This window comes from Cupressus sempervirens, unplaced genomic scaffold (genome assembly GCF_028749045.1).
Source record: "Cupressus sempervirens isolate cs-2001-9-10 unplaced genomic scaffold, ASM2874904v1 CseChr00s100001_01, whole genome shotgun sequence".
NCBI lineage: Eukaryota > Viridiplantae > Streptophyta > Pinopsida > Cupressales > Cupressaceae > Cupressus > Cupressus sempervirens.
Window position 1 is genome coordinate 3,367,513 of NW_028322205.1, and position 13,921 is coordinate 3,381,433.

Below are 13,921 nucleotides of genomic sequence, written 5' to 3' on the forward strand. Positions count from 1 at the left end.
TAACACTAAATATATTACTGTCACTTGATTAACACTAAATATATTATTGACACTCAGTTAACACTAAATATGAAGATCTTAAGATATTAAATGTGATTGACCTTAATTAACTTAGTTGAAGAAACATAAAGGAAATAAAATGAACACATGGGACACCAAGATTTAACATTGAAACCAAATCTAGAAAAACCACCAATTGCAACTAGTTACTATTTTTCACTCTTTCGAAGTGAGCCTTGTTAGGAGCCAACCCTATTAAAGGTTACAAAACAAATTTTTAGGTGTGACCCTATTAGAAGATTTAGTGCACCCTATTAGGAGTGGCCTTGTTAGATGTATTTAGACACTTCAATCTAGAAATTTTACCTTGTTAGAGGATTTTCCAAATAGCTATTAAGCTAACTCTATTAAGAGATTTGATTCACTACTACAATTATTAGAGAGTAACAATGAATTGACCTGATTACTAATGTAATTGACTTTTGTGGTTTAGATCTTTGTCCTAGCTTGATTACTTGATCAAAATGTTCTTTGCAACTTAGTAAAGTTGGATACTCTATCATCTTACAAACACCCTTCCAATTCACTTTCTTAAATCATCTTCTTTAATTCCATACTTGCACAATTAAATCCTTGGCTTGACCTATCATATATATGATTCACCTTGTCAAGTTGGATTAAATATTATTTTAATCAAACAATTATGACCCCTTAAGTTGGCTTGTATTAACCAATAAGTTTAACAAACTTAATATATTGATAGTTAGCTAACACAGAATTGAGTACTTGCTCAACACAAGGAAACCCTTTGTTAACTGACCAAACTTGGTCAATACTGACTTTGAACTTGGTTATAACTAGAATGCTTGACATACACAGGAAATTTCCTTTGATGCCAGAGTGAGCTTAGATAACATTGACTAGCCGGTAAGGCTTGACATTTTGTGTAACATCAAAGACAACATACAATTGAATAATTGTTTTCAACACAATGAAGCAAGAGAAAATGTCACTTATTGATGACAGATAGGTGTAGAAATAGGCGACACAACAAAATGAATAAGAGGTTATGAGCGTTGGTGATTTCTAGTATTATTATTAACTTTTTCCCCATTCTTATCTTGAGGCATATCTTTACCGACCCCCTAAGATGCTGTCATGTCAAAATAATTGTGTTTTAAACCCAATTAAAATTCTTCCCATAATTTCTTAAGAATTTACAAGGGCACCTATGCTTACCATGTGGTATATGGTCAAATATCATCCATCACTACTCCAAAAAATCCTCATATATCTATGAGAAATGACACCATCTAATCAATATGTGAGGTTTCTTTTCATTAATGGGTTCACCCATCTTCTAGTTCACAAAGTATCTTTTCAAATTAGATTTTGATATTTTCAAGTCATCAACCTTTTTATAAGATATGCTGTCTAAATAGTATGCACACATGGACTCCCTCCATGTATAGAATACATCGAGCTTACTATCTAGTGCCTAAAAAGAGTTTACAATGCATTGCATAGTATCTACAAGATGAAATAGTTGAGGAGGAGGATGTGGATCATGTCTAATATTTCCAATGTCTTACATGAGAGAATTTATATGATGCCTCATGCTCTCTCTAAGATCCCCAATTTTAGGTGGTTGATGAGATGAAGGATATCATGGAGCTGGGGATAGGGATGGAGGGTCTAGAGGTGGAGGTGGGGGTTGAGATGGAGGGGGTGAGGGTGGGTTCCAACCAAGGAGGTCATCTACATGAAAATCATCTACAAATATAATTTTCATATACACATACAACATAAACATTCACAATTACTATTTAATTAAAATTTGAAATATTATTTTATTAGGATCCCTATAAATGTATTAACATTGCCTCTTCGATATATATTTTCCAAGGGCAACAACTTCTCTCTTTATATTGAGGATGAACCATAGAGATACATGTTTACTTCAAGGGACATGTCTATTCATTTTAATTAATTAATATAACATCTGATTAATTAATTACACACATATATATATATATATGTGTGTGTGTGTGTGTGTGTGTGTGTGTGTGTGTGTGTGTGTGTGTGTGTGTAACTTCAGTTTAGTCTCATGAGTTTATCCAACTAAAGCTACCCAAAATTAACACTCACTCTTAGCTAGGGAGGATAAACACATAGATATTATGCCATTGGTAATTTTAGGAATGACAACATTTTAAGGATATCATTGATTAGAAGATTTCTACCATTTTGTAATCACATTTGATATCATGAGTATTAGCATCTAGAAAATCAACATGTGATACTCACCAAATACTTTGAGTATCATTCTATAGAATATCAACATATGATATTCACCAAAGTATTCAATAAGGTAATGACTTGTAGAATATCAACTCCTAATATTCACCAAATACCTATCATATATCTATACAGACAACTCATAGATTGTCAAGTGAATGACATCTAACACGTAGTTGTCAATTTACAAGATATAGTTTATCATGATATGTTTCAACATTTACATAAAATATATATATCATGATTTAAGTTATTGCAAGATTATCACCTTTCAATAACTTCTACAAATACAAGTGATAATCATTTGGAAGTCATCACTTCCTCGTGATGTACACAGGGGATAAGACCATTAAAATTATACAATCACACATATGGACTTTCAAACTCCCTCTTAATATCAATCATCTAAGATCCTAATCCAATGATGCTTATCATGGAGCATTAGATTCCATCTAAATGTGATATAAATCCTCCTTTTCTTGCAAGATCATCATTGGAAAAGATCAAGGAAAATAGTTGTTATAGTATGTATTGAAATAAAAGAGTGAGAGAGAGACTAATATAATACTCAATGATAATTTTTTATAATGAGATAAGACCAATCCAATGTAATATAGATAAAGATCTAATTTAAATATATACATTAAACACACACACACACACACACACACACACACACACACACACCTCTCTCTCTCTCTCTCTCTCTCTCTCTCTCTCTCTCTTTTTGTGTGTGTGTGCCCATGCGTGCACACATCCGTGTGTGTGTGCCCATGCGTGCACACATCCGTGTGTGTGTGTGTTTAAATATATATTTAAATTAGATCTTTATCTATATTACATTGGAATGATCTTATATCATTATGCAAAATTATTCTTGAGTATTATATCCCTCTCTCTCTCTCTCTTATTATTTTATTTCAATACATACTCTAAAAATTATTTTTCTTTATCTTTTCCAAGTATCCCGTTGCAAGAAAAAGAGAATTGATACCACATTTAGAGAGAGTCTGACACTCCATGAGAAGCATCATTGGATGAGGAACTTAAATGATTGATATTAAGAGGGAGTTTGAAAGTCCATATGTGTAATTATATGAGTTTAATCTAGTAAATCTTCCATATGCATAATTTAATTTATATTTCCAATATATTATTTTCTAAAATGATCATTTTCCCAATCTATGTTCAATTATATTCATAAGAAATTATTTAGAAAATATATTTACTTTATATATATTATATATATATATATATATATATATATATATATCCATGTATATTATCCTTTGAAATCTTCCATATGCATAATTTAATTTATATTTCTAATATATTATTTTCTAAAATGACCAATTTCCCAATATATATTTAATTACATTCACAAGAAATTATTTAGAAAATATATTTACTTTATATATATATATATATATATATATATATATATATATCCATGTACATTATCCTTTTAAAATTATGTATGAACATTTACATCTCTATATGTAAATGAACATAATTTCATACAAAATCATAAACTTTCCTCTTATATCCTTTTGCATGAACTTTACCTATACTCCTTCTAAAAAGTAAATTATATAGATATTTTCTTCTTTAAATGTATGGAATCTTTGTACTATTATTTAGCCCTATATTCGTATATATTATCCTTTTAAAAATATATGAACATTTACATCTCTATATGTAAATGAACATAATTTCATACAAAAAAAGAAATAAATTCATAAACTTTCCTCTTATATCCGTTTGCATGAACTTTACCTCTTTTTCTTCCAAAAAGTAAATTGTATATATTTTCTTCTTTAAATGTATGGAATCTTCTTACTATTATTTAACCCTATATCTGTAAATATTATCCTTTTAAAATTATGTATGAACATTTACATCTCTATATGTAAATGAAAATAATTTCATACAAAAAAGAAATAAATTTATAAACTTTCCTCTTATATCCTTTTGCATGAACTTTACCTCTATTCCTTCCAAAAAGAAAATTGTATATATTTTCTTCTTTAAATGTATGGAATCTTCTTACTATTATTTAGCCCTTTTACTTTTACTTTTTATTATTTTGACTACTATGCATCAATCTCCATCTAGTTAATTCCCCACTATGTCTTTAATAGTGTACAAATCCTATTGGAAATGTAATGACAAGCAAGTGACTAAGAGGGGGTGGGGGGTGAATTAGGAAACTTTTCACACTTATTCAGCTATATTCCCTTTGATTATCTAATCCACTTCCATGCATTAACATAAAGGAATAAAGAAATCAAAACCATAACACTTTGACAAGATACAGTAACCCATAACCCTCCAAGTAGAAGGTAAAACTAGGGTGGGGATGACACCCACAAGATTCACTACTACAATAATAAAGTTTGGCCTATTAGGGCTTATAATTGATCACTTCTGGTGATCCACTCTATTAGGAGTATAAAGGACTATTAGGTCCACCTTGTTAAGAGGATTTTACAATACAATGAAGTATCTTCTTTGTTAAGAGACTTAGAAAAGGACTGCTTGGTCCACTTGGTTAGAGGATTTGAATAATGCACCTATTAGGATGAATCAATAGGTTGATCTTTACTTTGCAACTTGATTTTCTGAAATAGACCCTTTGAATAAAATGATCACCTGACTGTGATGGATGAGTCTTTGCTCTGCTCTTTATACTACCTTGTAGCCTAATTACATATTCTACTCTATATTCACTATCTGTCTCCAAATAATCTTGTATCTTATGTTCTTACTATGTTACACACTCTAGACAAATGAATTTTTCTTCCTTATATAACCTTCAAACAATAACACTATATCAATTCTATTCCCATAATGGATATCTTCATAATAATCAATTTATACCTTTAGGTTGGCCTATATGTTGATGGTCAAAAAATACAATGCTTATGATAATTTTCTATCACTTGGGCAATATAGTGAGCTTGGGTGACACTGAAACTTGGTTAGCATTGGATGCTTGGGTAACACTGTGGAACTCAGGTGATATAGGTAGCTTAATTCACATAAAGAGCTTGGTTAACTCTGTGAACTTGGTTCACACATGAAGTTTGTTCCCCACTGATGATACTAAAATACTTAGTTTATATTGTGAGCTCGATTAGCATAGTATACCTTCATCAACTTAGGCTACACTAAAATTTTCTCCCTAGTGGAAAGCTCAGTTGCAGTATTAATTGACCTTCCTAGATGGCTTAAGTGGTTTGTCACTAATTGACAATATGTCTTGCTACAGGATCAATAATCTCCCCCTTTGGCATTAGTGACAAAAAAACTTATCTTGAGTAGATTTTTTAGTAATACAAAAGTCTCTTAATCAAAATTATCTATTAAACTCCCCCTTTGCATGTGCTTGGTTCTGTAACTTGGTTTGAACTAGACTATAAATCTGTTACAACTTGTCTAAATTTGGATTTTTCAAAAGTATTTTTGTTTGACTAAACATATGATCTATATCATATACATATTCCTCTATAATTTTTTTAATATATGTATTTCCTCCTTGATTATATACATACTATGTTTTTCCCCTTGTTTTTGTCACAAATGCCAAAAACATATACTTATAAAGTAATACCAAAATCTGTGAGGAAATCATTATGCACTTTCAAAATTAAAGACATAGATTTGTCCCAATTTTCTTGTAGTACCTTCAAAATGTACAGTTCAATCTAGGTTTCAGCTAATAGGTCCATCATGAAATCTGCAACTGAGAAATTTGAGTCATGTACTAATGTCTTTGCATGTGCTAAATGCTTCTGAATCACATCCATATGAGGAAGTTGTTGGAAATATAAGAGGAATAATTGAGAGGGGAGGAGTGAATTAGTTACTACTAAAATAAATCTTAGATCCCTTAAATGTTAGTACAAAAATGCAAACTAAAAACTAAATAATATTGATGCTTGATAAACACACATAAAATGCTGTAAATCGGTAAGTACTTGGTAAATTCTTAACATATAAACTTTAAATTCTATATGTGATTGCCATTACTTTTACTTAGTTGCAAAAACATAAAAGAAAATAGCATGAACACATTTGACACCAGGATTTAATGTGGAATCCCAATTTGATTAAAACCACCAATTGCAACTAGCTATTATTTTCACTCTTCTGAAGTGAGCCCTATTATGAGTCAACCTTGTTAAAGGTTACAAAACACATTGTTAGGTGTGACCCTATTAGAAGATTTAATCACCTTGTTAAGAGTGGCCTTGTTAGAGGTTTTTAGATAATTCAATAGAATTTCCACCTTGTTAGAGGATTTTCAAATAGCTATTAAGCCAACTTTGTTAATAGATTTAGATCACTGCTACAATGGTTAGAGAGTAACAATGAGATGACCTAATTTGAGTGCAACTTAATTGTTGATTACAAAACTTTGTTCTGGCTTGTACTTGATCCTTCCTAATCGAATATAGCTTTTCTACTCCACAAGGATATTCTTCTTATCCTTCAAATTCACTTCTTTTTCTCATCATTAAATCTTCAATAACATCTTCATGCTTTCACATCCACTCATATTTTGAAACCATAACTTGACCATATACTTATATCTTTTATATTGTCAAGTCAGCTCAAATACAACTTAGAATAGTTACTATTCATCACCTTAGTCAAATGGAATTAATATATAAATCAATTAAGCTTAATATGCCAAAATAAGAAAATCCTTCATTAGCTGATCTAGCTCAGTAGAAACTAACTTTGAAATGATTTCCTTTGTTAACCAATAGAAACTCAGTTAACACTGCAAACTTACAAAAATCCTTTGGCAACCAAGTGAGCTCGGTTTGCACTAGTTCCATCCAAATTTCCTTCATTAACTGAGTAAGCTCGATTAACACTCATCTTCTACATACTTTCCTTTGATGCTCAAGTAAACTTGGTAGAAATTGTCTTCTAAACTAGGCAATCATAGGAATGCTTAATAGACACAGAAAACTGTCTTCATTTCCTGAGTGAGCTTCGCACATACTGAATAATAATGATATGACATTTGTGTAACATCAAAAACAATACACAATCAATCAATTGTATCCAAAAATCTCCCTCTTTGGCATTGATGGCAACACAACATGTCATAGAAAAATGAAATTTAGATTCATTCTTGAGAAATCCCTCTATCAATATTGAGCTCTTTCCTTTCACTGGATTCTTCCTCTATCTGCAACAACTATTTCCAAGCTCATTTAGAACTTTCTCCCTCTTACAATAATCTTCTCCTTCTTTAGAATGACAATAAAAATTTCCCTCTTTTAGTTCCTTACTTTATTCTAGTTCCAAAGATTTCTCATGTAATGCTCTTCCAAGGGATCCAAAAGAATTAACCTAAAATTTTACTAAGTTTGCCAAACAATTTTTTTTTCTTAAAACATGAAAGATAAACCATTCATATCAACCACATAGTAGTGAAAGTAATAACATACATACAACTAAACACATACATAACAAGTTACATTCCTTAAGGATCCCAAGACATTGAGTCACATTTAATCTAATTAATACTGAGTCTAACAACTACCACATCCACATGAAAGAATAAATAGAAAGTCCAATGTCCATATTTCACATTTGTTCCAAATGTCTATTTAGAATCCTCATTCATCCACTATACATGTCACAAGGTATGAAAGGCTTAAAAGAATATACTTATAATAAAGTTACATCGTCCTCATCGACCATGATACAAGTGCAATAAGGTAAATGAAACCAATAACATACATGATACATCCATTAATCAATAAAGATATAACAACCATCATAAAAGATATCCATCCATCATAAAACAAATCTAATCTAAGTGTGTGGTTCCTCCCAACTGTCAATAGCATCATTAGACCATCGTGGGCCCTAGCCATCCCCCATGCATAACATCCCAAGAAATTGAAGAGATCATCGATATTATAGTAAATAGGGATGTCACTCCTAAAACATACTACATCATATGCAAAAATAAATCTAACATGCGAGAATAAAGCATAAGATGATCCTACAAAGAAAATAACATCATCTATCACATGCTAAAGAAAAATGTCAGTAATTACATCCATCACAAGATCCAAGAACATAATGAAGGTAAATGCCAACAAAGATAGTGCTGGAGGAGATAGTCTGAAGTCTCAAATAGGACATCTAATCACATAACACAAATACTCTTTTAAATCTAGGAATCCTAAAAGTATGCTAACTCAAAAGTTCCAACACACAGATCGACATTTAGACCTAGAGGCACAATAAAGACATGTAGGAAACCTACTATGTAAGTGGGAAAGTGTCATCGAACGAATCATGCTAGAGTTACCCTGGTAGTCTCTTAATAGATCTCGGCTCCCTAGTGATCCCTATACGGCCACTAGTATCCTCTCATACTGACGAGGAATACTATGGAATGCAAGGTCACAATGAAGCGTTCTCTCTACTCCCATCCTAGGTCTATACTAGCACTCGAGGCATGGATGAGAACATACAATTATCTTATTAGGTTCATTTTAATCCCCATTTAGTGTAATGTTTTCACTTATTACATAACTTACAATGAGTTACCCTGGCAGCCACTTAGGGTCCTGGCCCCATTACAAGCCACTTCCCAACACTACAAGTAGATAACCTACCCTAGGCTCAATAAAAGCACAAATCCATAATCACATAAAATCACCTCAGTCTTATACAAGTGACTGGAAAGCATCATAAAGATAATCCACAATGAGAACATCAAATCTCCATAAGCAACTGAAAAGCATCCATTGATAATCATGACCACAATAGTTCTCTATTGGAAACTAAAGGTTTTAATGATAATCACAATATCCAACTATGATTGATCAATGACTCAAAAATGATTAGGTCAAGTGTCTCATACAAATACATCTCAGCTTCACACATAAATACTGATGAGCATCAATGAAAAATGAATACAAAATCTCATAGAGCATACCATCATATTATCGTGGTTGGGTTTTGAAAAGAATTGAGACCAAATAACATCAACATGCCATCACATTTGCATAACCCTCGAGCATCTGGTAGACATCCTATAACTGGCCAACAATCTAGTCAACCCCAAAATCCCAAATCACAAACAATATACATACAATAATGCAAGTTCCATGTTTGGGTTTAGCTCTGAACACACAATGTCAGTTCACCACAAAGTTCCAATTTCCATTTCAGTGAGAGTTTTCAAATTTAAAGAGGCATATCTTATTCGATATAGTTTAATCCTTTCATTTCAACAAATAGAATACAAAATTACCCCAATCAAATTCCCAAAAATAATAAAGATGCAAATACATGTTTTAGTTTGCTCTTGAAGTCACATGTTTATGCCAACTATGAGGTTTTAGTTTTCATTTCAAGTATACTTCAAATGTACAAGATTCTTCGTTTAACCTCCAAGTCAACATAGAATTATCCCTCTATTATTTAAAACCAATTTTCTAAAATAGTCAAGAGATAACTATTTACTTATTTGAATCATTGAATTAGTTCCCATTAACTTTAAGATAAAATCAGTCACATTATTTCACTAAAGCTAATTGAATAAAAATCCCTTAATATTTAATTTCACCAGAAACAATTAAAGGATAAGTAACCATCTAATATTTAAATTATAAAAATATTGCTCTTTGATTTTCGAGAGATTCATCTTGACTCTATTATACCAATATAACAACTTCCCTTAATTCTAAGAGCATCTCCCATTATGTAACTTAATTATTAATTAAATTAAAAAAATTCTTTGATTAATTAAATTAATTAACAATTATGTAACTACATTAAAACTCTATGATTATCAGTCGACAATAATCTCATAGATTAAATTCAAATTAATAATTTAATAATAACTTGTTAATGACTAATAACAAGTTATATCAAAAATAAATCTACAATATCAATTTCATCATTATTGTTAATGAATTTTAATACCGATAACAATAATTAGAAACTTCAATTTATAACATTCCCTATCAATTAGCCTTAATTTAATTAAGCTACTTATTAATTCTACAAGCCAAATTTCTCAAATTCAATCAAACTAATCTCTCCTTTCAATTTAATAATAATTAACAAATTATTATTAAATTAATAATTTGTAGTTAACATTGTTAGTATATCAATTATAACATTTAAAATATTAACTAACATCTAACATTTATAAACAACAATTATTAATATTAATTAATGAGTATGTATATATGTTAAATAATATTTAATAACATATTTTATAACTAACAAATATACATTATCAAACTTAAACCTTTGTTTAACTTGATAACATTAACTTCTAATAATTAAAAAAACAAACCATTAGTGCAAAGTGATTTCTAAATCGTTGCAAGCCTTAATAATAATAATAATAAAATAGTTATTGCAAAGCGATTAATAAATGGCTGCCATCACTCATACGGCCATTGATCGCAGGGTACCTGCGATTACACAAGCTTGCGTACGGGCTACCGAAAATGAGGACGGGTGCGAACTTTTAAATTTTATAATAATAAAACAAAATTTAATAAAATTTAATAAACTATTAACACTTACCATAATCCAAATCATACCTGTGCGATTCATTGTACTCTGCTGCATTTTTTCAATTTTAATTTAATACAGGAACATATTATTTAAAAGAAAACTTAAAACTTTACCAGATAATAAAATGCAACCCTTTGAAGCAATTGTAATTCTGCTACAGACGTTACTAAACTGCTAGCCTTAATTATTAAGGTCCATGTAGCCTCTCTATCACTACAGGTGTACTGTGTATTCACAAGGTAGATATTCATGTAGATTTAATTCCAAAACTTTGCATTTAAGAGTTTGATTTTGGCAATCAGTTCCACAAGAGTGAAAATGGTCGTAGCAATTTGTTTAGATGTTGAAACTAGCATACACATAAGAATTGACCCTATGAACTGTGCCATATATATTTACATTAAAATATGATGGCAATTTAATTCGACATTTTGTTATACTTGGATGCCTTGAGCTTGAAGGGCGGTAGCTATTGCATTGACAACATTCTTCCTGCAACTCAAGATGACAATGGAAGTGCCATGCTTCCCTAATGGAGTGCATATTTCGAACCCTGTTCCTGTACCCCCTCCTATCACCAGTGCCATTTTATCCTTTGCCACTGCATCCTTGAAGGGTGACTAGAATCGTCATGCGATTAGAGTTGCTGGCCGCCACTCACCTATGTGCTTGGCTTAATCGTCACTAAGAATGGTAAGGGGTAGGGTAAGTTGCCATTTTTTAAAATTTGTTTACTAATTACTAGCAATACAGAGTCTACACCTACATGGATTCAATGTTTGGCACTATTCAGATCAACACTATAATGAGCATTCAGATCGACACTATAGTGAGCTTCGAGTCTCATATGATCATGTATTCCTTCTCAGATGGGAACAACTCATACTTTATATGTGATGTCTTATCTCTCCTTGTTTGGAAGTGTAATAAAATTGCATGTGTTTTAGATTATTAATACACTTTAGTTTGAAATTGGTTCTTAGTATGTATATCATATTTATGTTTTGTTATTAGTTCCTCCAAAAGCAATATACTAGTGGTTGCAAGTTTGTATACATGCAGCCATAGGCATAAGAGTAACCCATTTTAAATAGAATTTTAAATTGCAAAATAGTATGTGAATCTTGGATCTCATATTATTCAAACCCTTCCCAAATCTGATTTCTCAATGCCTTATTAATTCAACCCAAAACTTGATTCAAACCTAATTTATATCATAAATAGAATTAGGGTTTTCTAATGATTTCTTTGCAACCAATTAAAAATTAACATGCATATCTAGATTCCAAATTCAAGATTCATTCTTGGAGTATTATTCAAACACATATAATAGCCATGATGAAGATAGGAAGAGAAAGAGTGCAAATGGAATATGCGAAAATCATGAGTGCACCTAGATACTGATGCTAATTTGCTATGCCTCAGAAGTCCATAGAAAAATCCCTTCTCCAACATTCGCCATTCCTCCAAGAATCAAAACAACTGAAACTCTGAAGTGACTAGAAGTGCTTGTAGAAGCATATGAGCATGTAGAAGCATACAAGCTTCTAGAATGCATGCAAGCTTGTCCATACACACTAGGAGAGCCTCTATATAAAGGCCTCTAAGATGCATCTAGAATGTGTCTAGAAAGAACTAGGAGATAAGTATGACAACTAAGCACATAACTTCTAGGACAAAAAGATAGACGTGATGAGGTCTCTAGAATGTTGTAGACACCATGTCGTCAAATAATGCCCTAACTCCTAAGTGTAGACAACATGTGCATACTTAGAGTGCAAACTCTCGTGTTGTCAACATGACAACTCATGAGAGTTCGCATACACCTATGTGAATGAATATTAAAATAATGCACATTAATTAATTTATTATTCACTTGACTCTTTTTAAACTAATTTATTAATTTTAAAACTCATGTACTCACTTTATCAAGTCCACTTGTTTTATCTTAATATATTTTAATCACATGCACGCATCATGTGATCTAGAATTTTTAAATAATTTTAATATCTTTTCCACTTTTAAATTTATTTTCAAAACTTAATTGATAAAATATTAATTAACTAAAATAATAATATTATTTAGCATTAATTTAAAAATGAACTCTAAATATATTATTATTAAATTAAATAAATATTATCATGTTCCAACTTTAAACTTATAACTTTCATCTCCAAATTTAATTCTTTTATTTAATTAATTTCTCAATTAATTAAATAAAATAAATACTAAAATATCATATTAATTTTCCATTAAATTAAACCATTAATTAAATCTTTTAATTAGGCTTAATTAATAGAAAATTCACCGAGAAAGAGTTCGGCAACAATAGTAAAAATGCGAACTAGGGGCAGACACTACATCTCAGAGATATGATAGTAAACTTCTCCCTCTTTGACAACACATGCCAAAGACAAAATTTTTATTAATATCAATGTACCTTAAGTATTGATTCATTTGCAATATGCCCTTACCAATTCTGCACCAACTGATTGATCTTCAACTGAGCTCTTGCTGATGCATCACTAAACTTTATTTAGTGAACTTCAGATAGGGGAATTACCCCTAGCTTACCTCTTAGATACATAAATACATCCTTAGGTAATGGCTTGGTGAATATGTCTACAATCTATTCTTTTGTATTCACTTATTCCAATCTAACTTCTTTCTCTTGTACCAACTCTCTTAAGAAGTGATATTTTATAGCAATGTGCTTTGTTTTAGTATGCATCACTGGATTCTTTGATATGTTGATTGCACTAGTGTTATCATAGTATATGGCTATTGGACCCTTGATCTCTATCTTCATTCCTTCCAATAATTGTTTGAACCAAACAATGTTAGAATAATTAACTACTGCTGCGACATATTTTTCCTCTGTTGTGGATTGAGATGTACAATTTTGCTTCTTTCTTGTCCAAGACACTAGTATTCTACTAAGAAAGAATGCTCCACCAGTAGTGCTTTTTTTGTCATCAATACTTCCTGCCCAATCAACATTAGTAAATACTTTCAAGTCCAAATTTCCTCCAAGTTTATAGCATAAGCC